The sequence below is a fragment of the Sus scrofa genome, chromosome 18 (genome assembly GCF_054392235.1).
Source record: "Sus scrofa isolate SSC_HxYL_T2T_F1_AM1 chromosome 18, Sscrofa_HxYL_maternal_Yorkshire_Landrace_v2.0, whole genome shotgun sequence".
NCBI lineage: Eukaryota > Metazoa > Chordata > Mammalia > Artiodactyla > Suidae > Sus > Sus scrofa.
In genome coordinates, this window is record NC_139400.1 from 45,670,119 (window position 1) to 45,684,202 (window position 14,084).

The 14,084-nt window shown below is 40.2% G+C and overlaps 1 long non-coding RNA gene across 1 annotated transcript in view; it reads left to right on the top strand.

Moving 5' to 3' along the window:
* The window catches only part of LOC146395015 (uncharacterized), a 76,543-nt gene extending 66,227 nt beyond the window's left edge, over window positions 1–10,316 (top strand). The window contains exons 11-13 of the long non-coding RNA XR_014834249.1: window positions 1,565–1,721; window positions 5,047–5,195; window positions 10,040–10,316. This is a non-coding gene — a long non-coding RNA (uncharacterized LOC146395015). The remainder of the gene's footprint in view (window positions 1–1,564; window positions 1,722–5,046; window positions 5,196–10,039) is intronic.
* The last annotated feature ends 3,768 nt before the right edge of the window (window positions 10,317–14,084 follow it).

Genomic DNA, 14,084 nt, shown 5'->3' on the forward strand with positions numbered 1-14,084 from the left:
GGAACCTCTGTATGCTGTGGGCACGGCCCTAAAAAGACAAAAAAAGACCCCAAAAAAGACAAAAAAGAAAAGAAAAGAAAAATATCATCAGTGGCTCATTCAATGAATACCAGTTTGCCAAACAATGAGAACTTGCTTTCCTCTTGCACTGGTGGTGGAACCTGAGAGTGGGGGGGCAGTTGGGGGTATACAGATTTATCTTCCTCTGGGATAGAGATGCAAGGAAAACAAAAGCAAAATATGCCCATGGAAAAAAAATGTATTAACAAGGCATAAAGAATGCAAGACATGATGCTAAAAACTCTGGAGGAAAAACAAGCTTCCAAAATGGCTTTATTTCAGAAAGCAAAAGAAATTGTTCAAAACTGTCAACCTCAACAAGGTGAAAGAAAACAACTTTTACTGAAAAGAAGCAGAAAAAAAAAAAAAAAGAAAGAAACAGAAGAGTCCAAGATGAAAAGGGAATGAGGTGAGATAAGGAAGGTGTTCAAGAAAACAAAACATGCAATATAGTAATAGCAGAACCTCACATCACAACAGTTCCTGGGGGGAAATTGTCAGAAAATCAAATCAGTGTAAAGAGGAAAGATTAGGACTCTTCAGGAAAACAGAGAAGGAGAATGAAGGAATAAAAAAGAATAAGAAAGAGGGTGATAAGTGTCTAGGACAGAGAACAGAGTCAGCTGAGCAATTCTGTGGGGAACCTGAGGAAGGAAAGACAATGACAGAAGAGCAAGAATTGTACATAGATGTGTCATGCTTTCCTAGACCAAAAATCCCGGGGAATTTGACTTGGTGGGCTTTTGTCCATTCCTAGAAATTTTAGGTACATCCTGACAAAATACTTGACATACACTAACTATCAGAAAGACTATATATATATATATAAAGCCAAAAGTAGGTTGTGTGCAGAGGGTAAAAATCAGGTTGGCCTCTGTGACACTAATCTGTGACTAGATTTTGTGGTGTGAAAAAGTCGGCTGATAACAAGAACCACGTAGTTCAAATAACTCTTGAGAATTTAGTTGCACTATGAAAGACAGGTCTAAAAAAAATTTGAAAAAGAAGATCTGTATGACAAGAGAATTATTTATTTCTCAAAATGTAAGTCAAAACCTTAAATTGTATAAATTCCAAGAATTAAGGTAATTAGGGTAGGAAAAAGGTTTTAAATTCCACATTTCCTATGAGGACTTAGAAGATTGTTTTCCATTCTTGATTTGATGTAAGAAATTTATGGTTTTTAATGTTTTTTTAAAAAGACAACCAACGGCAACATGAAATGCACAGTAAATGACCTTCAAATCAAGGAAGATAAGTGCAAACATATCATGATATGATCCTGATTTTGGTTTTTAAAATGCCTATTAAAATCTATATGTAATAGGCATGTGTTTATTTTCATTTAAATAGTTAGTTTTCTAAAATGAATATATATTAACTTTATAAAATATTTTACTCTTTTTCTTTTTAAAAGAGAGATGTATTTTCTACATAAATGAAAAGAAATTCATTGGCATTTTCCAACCAGTTTCAATGACCAGTATTTGCATATTCTGTTCAGTTCACCATTGGAAGTGTCCTCATGTTCAGACTCAATTAAACATCCTACGAGAAAATGGGCTAACGTCCAGCTGGATTTTTGGAAGAAATAATCTGCATTGCTTTAGACAGCATTTACTGAGGTTACAGAGAAGGTTCTTCTTACCTTCAAATCCCAGGTTGGCAATTATTCATGTGCCTTTGGCTTTGATTAGACTGTGGTTTCTTGGAGCCCAAGATTATTTCTTTTTCTATTCCCACTGCCTATCTCAGAATCTGAATGTATGTTTGTCCCATTGAAGGGAAATAAAATGATATAAACGAAATCATTCTGCACATGGTTGCTGCCATCACCACACTCATTCCCATTACTGGATGGAAGGCACTGAGTCACAGCCTAGGATCTCTTTAGTTGCATCTTGAGCTGTTTCAAACTATTCCTCCTTCCACAGTTTTTTAAAGTTTACCTACACCTGCAAGACCCAGGCGGTGTTTGTTACTATATATGCTCTTAATTACCAGTAGCTTAAATGAGCCATAGTTGTGAAATTGCATTTTCTGCTTAAACTTAAAACTCTTTTTCCATCATCTGATTTTATTTAGGTCCTGACTTTTCTTCTCCCAAGTCCTATAGATCTGCATAAATTCTACGTTCTTCAAAAAACTTGTTTGAGCTGATAATTTAAACATGACATGTTTTTTTCACAGCTCTAGGCTTTCGCTCATGCTCTTCTCTTGGCCCAAACCTCCTTTTACTCCTTCCCCTGGCATATTTATACTCATCTGAATTCAGACATAACCTCCTCCATGAAGCTTCTTTACCTCCCAGGTTCCATTGCACATTATATGGTTATTATGACAGTGCTTATTAAACAGGGCAGGGCCTGTGTCTCCTTCATACCCAGCCACATTCTTAGAAGCCTATGACATACAGACATTTGATAAACCCAATATACTGAGAGCTACCTGTGTGCTAAGCCCTCTACTAACTCCCAGGCTATAGCATCAAACAGGTGATGAACAGTGACAAGGTACTGTCCTCAAGTAGCTCCCAAGCTGATCTATAAGGATTAGTTTTGCTAGAGCTGTGACCAAAATGGAATGAATACGTTGCAGTGTGGGAGGGTCTATTCTGATAGATGATCAAGGCAGACCCACTGGAGGGGAAACCAAGGCCAAGCTCTGACGCATTAAGCAGGAGAAGAGCCCAGGCAAAGGCGCTGAGGAAGCCACAAGCTTGCTCTGTTCAAGGAAAAGTAAAAGGCTAGTGTCTCTGGAGCAGAGGGTGAGACTCCTCCTCAGAGGAGCAGAGTGGCAGGAGCTGAAGTCAGGCTGGGGACCCTGATAACGTGGGCCTTGCAGCCAGGGGGGCATTTTGTTTTAATTCCATTAGCCATGAATTCCCACTCAAGAGTTTTAAACGTGACATTACCTCATTTCTTTTTTTTTAAAGATCATGGTGGGAGTTCCCATTGTGGCTCAGTGGTTAACGAATCTGACTGGGAACCATGAGGTTGTGGGTTCGATCCCTGGCCTTGCTCAGTGGGTTAAGGATCCAGCATTGCCGTAAGCTGTGGTGTAGGTCACAGATGTGGCTTGGATCTGGCATGGCTGTCTGTGGCATAGGCTGGTGGCTAAAGCTCCGATGAGACCCCTAGCATGGGAACCTCCATATGCCAAGGGAGCGGCCCTAAAAAAGGCAAAAAGACAAAAAAAAAAAAAAAAAAAAAAAAAAGATCATGGTGGAAGGGGATTGTTATGATACATATTTGGGGTGAGTGGTAGTGCCATTTACCGAGGTTGGGAAGAAGTGGGAGCATGGAGTATGTGTGGAGGGTTGGGGTTTAGACCCAATGTATTTGAAGGGGAAAGAGTCAAGTAGGTAGGCAGAGTTATGAGCTCGCACTTGATAATGTGAAAATGTCTGGCTCAGAGATTTGATCTGAGTGAGAGTCACATTTAATGGTATTTAAAGCTATGGGATAGGAACAGATTGTTTTGGATGGAACAGAATAAGACGCAGACCAAGTCCCAAGGCAAACAAACTTTCAGAGGTCAGATGGACAAGGAAAAACTAGCAAAGGAGCCCAAGAAAGGGAGGACAGTAATGTGGGGGAGTGTGATTTGAAGGAAAATGAAGGGAATATTTCAGGAGGAGGAAACAGCCCACTCTGTGCAATGTGCTGGCAGACGAGTGAAGGAAGACAGATTTCCTTCTGACTTGATAAATGCCAGGTGGTTGGCCGCCTTGTCAAAAGCAGTTTCGATGGCATGTCAGGAACAGGAGTCAGTTTGGCATGGATTGTACAGGGGGTGGGGGTGAGGAAGGACCGTGAGTGAGTCGGTCTTTGAGAGAAATTTTGCTGTTAAATGAAAGCAGAGAAATCACTTTCTGCCTGTCTCCATAACACATGCAAGACATACCATATGAACGTGCTACAGTACGTCTTTTCTCAATACTGCTCAAAATACAGGAAGAACCAACTGACCAAAAAGCAATATTTATAATAAATGGTGTGAACTTGGAGAAGTCTTCTTTTGATCACAGTATTGAAACCGACTCTCCCTAAAACCAAGCTCTCCTGCCGAGTTTATGATTAACTTCTCTATCCAGAATTTCATTCTCTTTCTTATCCTCTCTGAACTCCATCCTGTGCTCACTAAATGCGACAGATTCAGAGTCAGGTGACTAAACTTGCTGTGGTTGATAACATTATTAACGTGCAGAGACTTAGATTGTTTCTCCTGGGCAAGAGAGACTAACAGACACCCAGGTCATGGACCACTAGACCAGAGACTCCTAAACGGTAGGCATCTTGACTCCCAAAACTACAAATAAGAAATGTCACAAGATGGAGTTCCAGTCGTGGTGCAGCAGAAATGAATCCGACTAGGAACCATGAGGTTGCAGGTTCGATCCCTGGCCTCGTTCAGTGGGTTAAAGATCTGGAGTTACTGTGGCTGTGGTGTTAAGTCGAAGACGAGGCTTGGATCTGACGTTGCTGTGGCTGTGGTGTAGGCTGGCAACTGTAGCTCCGATTAGATCCCTAGCCTGGGAACCTCCATATGTTGTAGGTGCAGCTCTAAAAGACAAAAGACAAAAAAAAAAAAAAAAAAGAAAGAAAAAAGAAATGTCACAAGATGATTAACCCCAGCCCCTTTGCTCTTCCCTTTGAAAAAAACAAAACAAAACAAAACACGCTAACTCAAGGACCAAGTTGGAGTGGATCTGAGGCTTGTCTTCTAACTGCCTTGCTTGGTGCGCTGCAACAAATCCTGACTTTGCTGCCAACACCTGCTGCCAGAATTTGACTTTTTGTGCTGTGGGCACCTGAACCTTTGCTTGCTTACAGTATTTTTTTGTTCATATCGGTACGATCCTACACAGCTAAATTAATAATAGCTGACACCCTAAAGGCAATTACAATTTTCCAATTAAAGTACATTATTTTATTCAATTCTCTTAGCAACCCAATAAGACAGATACTCTATCTCATTTTGTAGATGAGGAATCCAAGTCTCAAGGAGCTAAGAGATTACACCAGACCCCAGAGCTCATGAGTGGTGAAGGCAGAATGAAAACCCAGGTTCTGACTCCAGAGTCTGCCTTCCCAACCTTTGCAAAACAGGAGATGGAGACAAGAAAGAAGAAGGTATTAATGACATAAGATAAAAACTAGAGTCTTAGCCATCCTCATTTAAAGAAAAATGGTCTTTCTCAATTTACTAATAACTTTGGTTAAAAGATGAATATCTTTGTTGAATATGCTTCAGCAGTAATTTATATAATTCTTCCAGTCATTGAGAAGAAATGAATGAGGCCTTAGGTAGGATTCCTTCTCCCCTTTTAAGGTAAGAAAGAAAGGGATTTAGGAAATGGTGTAAACATTCTACTAAATTTGAAATACTTAAGCCTCAATATTCTTAATAAGGTCTCTGACAATATGCCCCAGATATTCATAAGAGAAGTGTCTGAGTAAAAGTAATAGTACATGCTTTATTTAATGGATTTATGAAAATGTGCTTATAGTAGTAGCCACTAGGCATGTTTAAAAAGAAACTAGGTTCCTCGAATATTTGACAAGCCAGAACCCTGCATTCCATCAGTACTCAAGGCCATGTCTGGGTAGAAAAGTTGAGTCTTACGCATCACCTAAGGAGATCACCCAATGTAAAAACACACAAAAAATGACACATGGGGAGGGTGGTCCTACACAGGATGGATGCCCCCTTAACACAGAAACCTACGTGATTCTTCAAATCAATAGCTATCCCACCCATTCAGAGAGCAAATGACACAACCCAACTCTAAGAAATGTTTAAGGCAGTCATCCAGTCACCCATTCAGTCAGTCACCTCACAAATGGTTTTGAATTTTTCTAAGCACTCAGCATTACATAAGAAGAGGCTCTACCTCTTGAGGAAGCAATGATCTTCATAGAGAGATTAGTTTGTTGGCTTTTTTGCCAAGTGCCATAGGAGTGATAGACATCAAAACAGGGGGGTCTACAGGAAAGAAACAAACTCGAGGACTTGGAGAACAGACTTGTGGTTGCCAAGAGGGAGGGGAAGTTTGGGATTAGTAGATGCAAACTCTTGCATTTGGAATGGATAAGCAATGAGATTCTACTATATAGCACAGGGAACTGTATCTGATCATTTGTGATGGAACATGATGGAGGGTAATGTGAAAAAAAGAATGTATGTGGATATATGGCTGGGTCACTTTGCTGTGCAGCAGAAATTGACAGAACATTGTAAATCAACTATAATAAAAAATTAAAAAAAAACAGGATGGTGAGAGGCAGAAAAGATAGAGGTTACATTAACGTTAAAGACTCTAAGACATAGCTTTAAAACTATTTTCGAAAATTGTTTTCTTTTTATGACTGTACCCACGAAATGTGGATGTTCCCAAGCTAGGGGTTGAAGTGGCACTGCAGCTGCCAACTTATGCCACACCACAACAACACAGGATCCAAGCCACATCTGTGAACTATTCCGCAGTTTGCAGCAACTTGGGGTCCTTAACTCACTGAGTGAGGCCAGAAATCAAACCCTTATCGCCTTATCCTCATGGACACTATGACAAGATCTTAACCTGCTAAGCTACAATGAGAACTCCCTTTTTTTACAATGTTTTAAGGAAATATGAGCCCAGTGTTACAAACAAAATTACAAACAAAAAAAGTAAAACAAATACACGATTCACTCTCAGAGACCGTTGATAATAAAATATCTTTCCTTTAGTTGTCGCACAGTTGAACACAAACAAAAGCCCTTCTCTTGATTCTTGCTTCTCACAGTTAGAAATTTCAGGCAAGGCATATCAGTATCTAGAATAAATTATTTTTTCAATCTTACTTAAAAGGAACATACCCACAACCCACTGCTTAAAATACTAAAATATTTTTTCCTTTATAATTAGTCTCTTTGGAATAAACTACAGATCATTTCCCCAAATATTACAAAACTTTCCTACTTTCATAAGTGCATATGCAACCTGAAGAGGCTCTCACCTCAATTATGAGCATCAAGACAACATAATTATGTTCTTCTTGTTACTCACCTTGCACTTATCTTCAAATCCATAGTGAATTTTCCACAAAGGAAGGTCTACCTTCTTTAGGTTCAGCTAAAACTTTTTGCTCATGGAAACAAAATGCTATTTAAGATTCTTGGCTTCAGGCAAATATACAGGAAATTCTATTTGCCCTTTACTTTCCCCATTCATGCTCCAAATACTAGACTCATTAGGGGAACAAATTCCATGCTTAGAAGTGAATAATTACTGTTCTTGGTAATAAATGTTATGATGTTAACATAAAACCTAATGTTCCTCCAAGTTTTATCCAAGCATTTAGCAAAACTTAAAAAATTTATTTATACAAGAACCACATGAAGTCTGGAGTTCCTCTTGTGGCTCAGCAGAAATGAACCAGACTAGTATCCATGAGATCGTAGGTTCAGTCCCTGGCCTTGCTCAGTGGGTTAAGAATCCAGCATTGCCAAGAGCTGTGGTGTAGGTCACAAACATGGCTCAGATCATGCATTACTGTGGCTGTGGCATAGGCTGGCAGCTGCAGCTCTGATTCAACCCCCTAGCCTAGGAACTTCCATGTGCCATAGGTGTAGCCATTAAAAGAAAAAATCAACTTGAATGAGAGCATAACTTGCACATCTTTTAGAAAATTCATCTCTTTAAAATTTTTAGATTTTCAGAGTTCCCATCGTGGCTCAGTGGTTAATGAATCTGACTAGGAACCGTGAGGTTGCGGGTTCCATCCCTGGCCTCACTCAGTGGGTTAAGGATCCTGTGTTGCTGTGGCTGTGGTGTAGGCCTGCAGCTGCAGCTCCAATTTGACCCCTAGCCTGGGAACCTCCATATGCCATGGGTGTGGCCCTAGACTAGACCAAAAAAAAAAAAAAATTAGATTTTCATTTTGAGATAATTTTATATTCACATGCAATTGTAAGAGATCATACAGGAAAATCCCATGAACTATTCACCCAAGCTAGTAGATGAGCAAAGCAATAGTAAAAAATCACTATATATATATAATATAATATACATATTATATATAATCAACATCACAACAAGGATATTGTCACTGATGCAGTGGGGAAGAGGAGCAGATCCATCATAAAGATCCCTCATGCAGCCCTTATATAGCCATACACATCTTTTCTCCCCATTTTCCCACCCCCACCATCTCTGACCCTTGGCAAGCACTAATCTGTTCCCCATTTCTATAGAGTTGCCATTTCAGGAGTGATATTTAAGTGAAATCATATAATGTATGACCTTTTAGGCTAGGATTTAAAAAAATTTTTTTACTCAGCATGATTCCCTGGAAATCCATCTTAGTTGTTCTAAGTATCAACATTTCATTCATTTTTATTGCCGAATATCATGCTATGGTATGACTGACCACAGTTGACTTAGCCAGTCTCCTATTCAAAAACAAAACGTACTAATTTAAAATTTACATTTTTGACGAGCTTTGACAAATTGCTGTAACCATGGAATCACTGCCATAATCAATAAATGGGACATTTACCCAAGAGAAATGAAAATGTATGTTTACACATAAACCATATGAATATTTGTAGCAGTTTAATTCATAAGAGCTAAAAACTAGAAACAATCCAAATAGCCAACCACATGAATAACTATGAATAAATAATGACTTATCTATACAGTACTACTCGGCCGTAAAAAGAAATGGACTACTGATATAAACATCACGCATGGTGGAAAAAGGCAAGATATAAGAGAGTATGTGCTCTATGATTCTGTTTATATGGATTTCTAGAAAAAGTAAAGCTCATCCACGGTGTCAGAGAGCATATCCGTGGCTGCCTAGGGTTGGGTGAGTGGAGGGGAGAGCACAAGGAAACGTTACGTGGTTTAAGAGAACACTGTTTGCCCTTAACCTGGAAAGAATCCCTTGCTTAGAAGGAAGGATTTTACTTTCACAGCAATCAAGGAACTGGTGAAAAATAAATTTGTTTACGGAGGATTAAAAAAAAAAGAGTAAAGTAGGAATACAGGCCCAAAGAGCCCAGGTAAAGAAGAATAATGAACCTCAAGGTGAAAATAGAGAAAACATGGGGAAACGAACTTATCAAAACTTCAAACTGCAAAACCTGATTGGAGCATTTTAACCCCAGGATGTGAACCTCACCTGTTGGACCTCCTGTGTAATATGCAAATTCCCCCTCCTTGGCTTGTGATCTTTACACAGCTGTGTGTGCTGTTCTCTCTGGTTCCTGCAGGAGAACTTAGCCCAGTACGCGCGGAAGGGCACTTGAGACCGCTGGGAAATTTTCCCCGTCAAAGACTGCTGCGGTCTTTGAAGGGAAAATTCTCTATCAGATTCCGATACTTGGAAAGACATGAAATGACGTCTAATAGCAGCAAGCAAACAAGGAACAATTCCTTTGCTTTTGAGACTCTTTCATGTCAAAATACACCGTGCTATTTCCCACCATTGTGCGGCGAGCCGCCCTCTCTATCCCTCCGCAAATCATGTCGTGCTGATGTCTTACACCGCGCGCCCTGACAGAAATCAGCTCCTTTAGCACAATATATATGCCAGATCCCTTCCACCCTCGAAGGAGATAGTACCTACCAGGTTGTAGGGAGAGAAACTGGTGCAAAGACAGTGAGTGGCAGACAATGGGACTGGAGACATGAGTCTGAAATAGAACAAAATAATAGAAGTTTAGAGCCAGGTAAGAGTAGGGATAAACACCAAGGGGGGGCGGGGGGCAGAGGTGAAAGAGAAGTGAGATTTGGTTACTGGAATTCAGAACTGGGGAAATAAAACTAAAGTAAATAGGAAGCAAACTGGAATTGTAATTGGGAGGAATTGTCAGTAGATGCTAAAAGCCCTGGGTAAAAGATCGTTCTGGAATAGGATATTTGTACAGTGTAAAGTATCTTCCCACAGATTTGTTATTAATTGTAATGGGAACATGTGCTTTTCCACAGGAGCAATCTAGTTGGTGGTGACAACCTTCCCAAGTGGTTCAAGTTAGTATCACAAGAGTGGCACAGACTGACAGTGCATGTCCTGATGCGATGCAGTGTCAAGTACCCATATCACCCATGAAGTGTTCTTGCCAAAACTGTTTAACCTGAAGCCCATTGCGCCCAACTCCTACAATTGCATAAAGGATAGAGGGATAAATAAAGTGACACCATAGGTAATAGGCAAATCCAGAGTGTTTGCTATTCTATGAGAGGATTTGCCTGGACCCTACACATTGTTAGTAATGGTAACTAGTGATAGTTCTAGGTAATACAATACTGTAAATTCTATTTTTAAACTTTAAGAATCAACTAATAGACAATATAAAAGAAACTTTCATTATAGTGTCAGGAAAGAAGGTAGCAGAATATAAAAATAATAAACATTGAAAATGTAAAAGTAATATTATATTTGGAAATATAATGTCATAAGTACACACACCTACCCCTCCTCTAGTCCCAACCTCCTGGGGCTAAAAAGAAGAGTTTTTAGCCACACCAGAAAAGGAAAGAAGGAAGGGAGGAAGGTCATCAGAGTTTTAGAGAGTAGACTGGATCAGATATAGAGAAAATTAACATGGGAGGAAACCTCAGCTGATCTCTTTTCAGCTCTAGGACTGAGAGCCTTAATGAGATGTTCTGAATTGGGCGAGGGAAGGCACTCAGGCATTGAGGTATCAACACTGATATTCTGAGCAGCCCCGGGGGCATCCGGGAGAGGGTGGTGATTGGACAACTGAGCACCGTGGTCTTGAGGTGGGGTGAGGGGTGGAAAGGAAAGTGGGGAGGGGTTTCTGTGGTGCACACAGCAGTCACTAAACGTAATTACAAAAAGTGCCAATTAGAGAATCTAGAAATTAAAAATTTGATCACCAAAACCAAACAAACAAACCACTAAACTAAATACATGGGAAGAATGGACATGGCTAAAGACAGAATTAGTGAGCTGGAAGATAGAGGCAGGGTCTGCTCCTAGAGGACAGACAGTGTAAAGGCTCATAGGGATAAAAAAAAAAAAAAAATGAGAGAAAGTGAAGTGACCTGAATGATGACCTGAAGGTTTGTGTGGCAGGGCACCCATCAGTAAAAAACCGAAATGTGATGTTATAATCAAAGGAATAAAAAGAATTGGGAAAGAGGGATAAGCCAAAGTTGTAAAAACCTTTCATATAAAGGAGTTAATAGATACTGCATGAAGTTAATAAACCAAGAAAAAAATAGTAGAAATAATTAGAACCATGGCACTAAAGAATTAAAAATTGAAACTATCGAGTGTGTTGACTTATAGGTACTAAGACTGGAGAAAGAAAAGGAAGATTTTTACTTTTCATTTATTATTTTACACTTAAAAATTAACGTATATTTCTTTAAAATTTTTTTTGAAGAAAAAATAAAGAATATTGTACTTCCTGAGTTCCCGTCGTGGCTCAGTGGTTAAAGAATCCGACTAAGAACCATGAGGTTGCGGGTTCGATCCCTGACCTTGCTCAGTGGGTTACGGATCCGGCATTGCCGTGAGCTGTGGTGGAGGTCACAGACGTGGTGCTCAGATCCCGAGTTGCTGTGGCTCTGGCGTAGGCTGGTGGCTACAGCTCCGATTTGACCCCTAGCCTGGGAACCTCCATATGCTGTGGGAGCAGGCCTAGAAAAGGCAAAAAGACAAAAAGACAAAAAGACAAAAAAAAAAAAAAAAGGAATATTGTACTTTCACCTGACCATTATAGACGAGATTAAGAGCTATTACAAGTGTAGCTATTACATCTTGGCTCCATTTACTGAGCATTTACTATGTGCTAGGCATTGTTTGAGAGAAGTATTTTCATGTCATCATCCCCATTTTATACGTTCAGAGAAAAATAAGATCATTTGTTCAAGGTCACAAGGCTATTAAGAAGTAGAGCTGAGATATCTTTCCATGTCCGTAAATCCCCAAACCTGGATATTTAAATACTTTACAGATTTTGCTCTGATGAGACTGGTGGATCAATCCTTTTGTCACTGTTTGGTGTATCATTGCAGGGATCCTTTGGATTATTGATCAGTGCTATTTCTTTGGCCCCTGTTCTCTGGCAATGGATGGCAGATAGTGGATACAGATCTGAAAAGTCTCAATAAATACCCTACTAAACCCAGACCCATACTGGAGAGTGCATTTGGTTAATGGATAACTTGGCAGTCTATGGATATATTTTTTTGTTTAAAAGCAGGGTGAGATGGCTAGAGCAGAAGAGAGCCCTTTGTTTTTTGATGGGTGTCCTCCACCAGTGAAAAGTAATATTATGACCGTCAAACACAGACATGCTGGACATAAATCCAGAGTAATGGTGTCACAGAAAAAAATCAGTAGCCAAACAAGAGAAGAGTCATCCCTTTCATTTCTTGAGCCTCTCCTTGACCTGGGGGCAGGTGTTGCAGGAGATATCATATTGAACTCAAGGCTATAAGAAGGTCAGTGTTTGGTTAGGCCAAGGCAGCAAGGCACACGCGGATTGCTTATTTGTGGGCTTCCTTAACTAGAACGGACAACCGCCTGTTCCATATGCTCTCTACTTCCTTTGCAACATTTCGGTTTCTCCGATTCTCCCCAGCCCCTCAGTTTTGGGTGACTTAGGCTCCACCCCTTCCAGCCTTGGCTTCCTGCAGAAACTCCCTATCTGTTCTTCCCATGTGCCTTTTTGTCTCCCCTTTAATCCATTCTCTATTCAGTAGGATGAACCTTTAAAATAAAAACCCAACCATGACTGCCTCTTGCTTAAAATATTTCACTTGGAAAACAAAACAAAACTCCCGGCAAAAAAACTTTGCAGTGTCTTTCTAATTTTCCTTACTATATCCAAAATTCATGATGTGACTGCCAAGGGCATTGAAATTTTGTCTTCTGCTCTTCATACTTAGATTCAACTTTGACTTTCTCACACTTTAACCAAACTGACTTTTTTAAAGGTTCTGCCTGGACCATGATACCTATAAACATTTGTATGAACTGCTTTTTTTGATCTAGAACTTTTCCCGATGGCCCAACCCACTTGCTTTCCCCTCTCTGTCCTGGCGAACATACACTCACTCACCTTTCAGGTTTCAATTCTGGCAGAGCTTTCCCAGGAGGCTTTTACAGCTGATGGTAAAGAGCTGATGGGTACTGAGACTTTCAGTTAATGTATTCATTTGAAGTCTGTCTTTTTAACTGGGTTGCAAGTGCTAGGAGGGGGCATCCCATGTTTCTCATGCTCATCCTCCCGCAGTAGCTTTCATATAAGGCACACTGAATAATGAATGATGGAGAGAAGGAATCCCCTTGCACAGCAGACCTCCTTGTCACTTTAATTGTCCCAAGGCTGACCCCAGTGGCTCAGGACCGCAGGTGTCTGCCTGCTACCCAGACTTTTGTTATCTCTGGTACAGCAGCTTCCTGGAGCTGAGGTCACTTTCTCTACCCCCAGAGGCTTTTCAAGACTGGAGTCAAGCCAACATGAGCCTGATTCTAAGACAGGAAAAGAGAATAGGGGCTTCCAGCTGTAGATCAAGGAAGTCGAGGCTGATTTGAGGCAGAATTCCGAAGCAAATTATGAAATGTACCATTAAATACACAGGGCCCATTTGCAGTCCAGGAAGTGCTTTTTGTTTTTAAATGATTAGAAATGAGTATTTGTGAATGATTAGGGAGGAAAGAGTTGATCAACACGCATCATCCTTGATTAAAAATACAGCAGGCCATTTTAGCAATTTGGGGTTTCATGGTGACATTTGGGTACTCATCCTTCCTATCTTGGAGTTCTGTAAACACAAGGAAGAATAAAGTTGTGGGAAACACAGGATCAAGTTATTAAATCTGGGAAATTTGCCCAGTACCTCCCCACCCATCAACAATGCAAAGCTGTTGTAAGCATAGTTGAGGGAAACAGTTTAGACTTGAGGACTCAGTGAATTTTGTCCTTTAGCCAGCTTTCTCTGCCCTGCTTCCTTGTCTCCCACCTATCTTGAAACTGAGGTGGGTGGTCCTGCGGGG